At 37.4% G+C, this 2460-nt stretch overlaps 1 long non-coding RNA gene across 1 annotated transcript; it reads right to left on the reverse strand.

The window, feature by feature from the left end:
• Positions 1-278: 278 nt before the first annotated feature.
• LOC135721785 (uncharacterized) lies at positions 279-1046 on the reverse strand. The gene is made up of 3 exons (XR_010521571.2): positions 956-1046; positions 774-884; positions 279-417 (listed from the first exon to the last, which is right to left on the reverse strand). It is a non-coding gene; the product is annotated as an uncharacterized lncRNA (long non-coding RNA).
• Positions 1047-2460: the final 1414 nt, after the last annotated feature.

Genomic DNA, 2460 nt, shown 5'->3' on the forward strand with positions numbered 1-2460 from the left:
ATCACAAGAGCCAAATTTCAATGACATATTTTTTCACATGCATGCAGAAAATGGTTTACCAAAACTAAGTTACTGGATTGATCTTTTTCACATTTTCTAGGTTGTCTGGGTTGAAGCACTGGGGACCCAATTATACATGGAAAAGTCAGATTTTCATGATATGTCCCCTTTAAATTAAATGCGAGGACTGTATTTGGGCTAATAAGACAAGTAGTTGAGTAGCGGAGTAAAAAGTAACAAAACCAAAACATTACTTCAAAGCAATACCTGGGATTTCGTGGTCATTGCAAAGGTCGGTATCACAGCATTTTACAGAAACTGCTTTTCTCTCAAGGGATGAGCTTTGCGACCAAGACTCACAATAATCCACAGGCACACAACGTGTTTGTGTTTCATTGGTTTCTGTCATTGTGCCATCTACATAAAAACATAAATAAATGACCAGCTCTAATTTACAAACAAAAACTTTACTTTTAACAGTTAGTGGTAAACGTAACAGAAACCAACATGAAGCAGACACTTTCCCTCCTACATTTGCATTAAGTTAAACCTAAAATCACAGTAATGTTTGTTAAGGTTAATGTTGTTTTAAAACATAATGGGCATTGTCTGCAACAACACAAATGTTAATATTTCAGCAAGGCTGACTAGACAGAAAAAGTAAGCATATCAAAGTTGGGGAACTAACACACTTATGTAGATGTTTCATAAATTCATAAGACAATGATCAGTTATGCAAAAGCAGCATATCTTGATAGTAATTCTGCACTTACGTTTGTATTCTACTTTTCTTATATTCGCACACATGCTATCATAGCCACAGTCTTTCTGCCGTTCACAACGGCCCTGCTGATCAAGGCAGTGATAACATGTCAGAGAGTTTCCTAAACAGAAGAATAAGAAACATTTAATGACATCAAAATATGCATGAAATATATTGAAATGTTTTCTGTACCTCCAGTGAGAAGAACGACAAGAAGAGCAATAGACATGTGAAGATTCATCATCTGTCAGTAAAGAAGGATCTAACAGTGTTTCTATAGATTTTATTTTCTGCAAAAGTAGGTTGTGGTTTTTAAAAGGACTTTCGCTTGCACACATAGCTGCACCTACATTCACTTCTGTGGTTTTGGGGGACTGTACATTCACATCTCTTTATTGGTAAAATGAGCCTCTCATATAGCAAAAACAGTAATGTTAAATATAATAATATATTATATATAATTATAATATATTATAATTAGGGGTCAAGCCCCGAAGGGGCGTAGAACCCTATTGTTATTGTTAGTTTTCTTATTATTAGGGGTCAAGCCACGAAGTGGCGTAGACACCTATTGTTATTGTTAGTTTTCTTATTATTATTATTATTAGGGGTCAAGCCACGAAGTGGCGTAGACACCTATTGTTATTGTTAGTTTTCTTATTATTAGGGGTCAAGCCCCGAAGGGGCGTAGAACCCTATTGTTATTGTTAGTTTTCTTATTATTATTATTAGGGGTCAAGCCACGAAGTGGCGTAGACACCTATTGTTATTGTTAGTTTTCTTATTATTATTCATCCTAGTTCTTCCGCCATTGAAGTCAATGGCAGCCCATAGAACCGTACGTAGGAAAACTATGTAATTTGGCACACATGTAGAGGACAGTCTTAGAAGTTACTATAGCAACATTGGTGTGTCTAACTCAAACCCTCTAGCGCCACCAACAGTCCAAAAATCCACTTATGTTCATGCTCATAACTTCTGACCCGTGAGTCCTAGACAATAAATTCTTGTTTCCTCTGAATCCTTGGCTCATGATGATTCAATTGCACACATTGATGTCATTTGTGTCATGCACATCTTTCCGCCATTTTGAATTTTCCGTAAAACCTACTTTTTCGAACTCCTCCTAGAGCGTTTGTCCGATTTGCATGTCATTTGGTATGTAGCATCTAGAGACACCCCAGACAAAAAGTTATCAAAAGCTTTTTGATAGACCAATGCGTTCTCGTATACAGTGACAACATATAAGGCAGCGAGCACGCCAAAACGGACGTGAGGCCGTATCTTCGCAAAACTTTTGTGTATCGACACGAAACTTGGTATATGTCATTACAGTCATGACCTGAGGGTGCCTGCAACGTTTCGTCTCAGCGCCACCTAGTGGTCACGAGATTCGAAAAATGCTTATTTTTGCTTATAACTACTTCAAACTTGAGTCTAAAATCATGAAGGTGGTTTTGTTAGATTCCTTGAGGCATGCCGAGTCAAACGATAACAAACGGTTTTCGGTCGGCCATTTTGGGTGTCGGCCATTTTGAATTTTCTCATTAAGTTCAGTATTTCACAAACAAAATGGCGTATCGCTACGAAATTTGGCATGGTTCATCAGTGACATGTTCTGAGCGCACCTATAAATCTTTAGGAAAGCGCCACCTAGTGGTCAGGATATGTAAAGAAATTGTTTAAAATCTTTATAG

Source organism: Paramisgurnus dabryanus, chromosome 18, assembly GCF_030506205.2.
Source record: "Paramisgurnus dabryanus chromosome 18, PD_genome_1.1, whole genome shotgun sequence".
NCBI classification, from domain to species: domain Eukaryota; kingdom Metazoa; phylum Chordata; class Actinopteri; order Cypriniformes; family Cobitidae; genus Paramisgurnus; species Paramisgurnus dabryanus.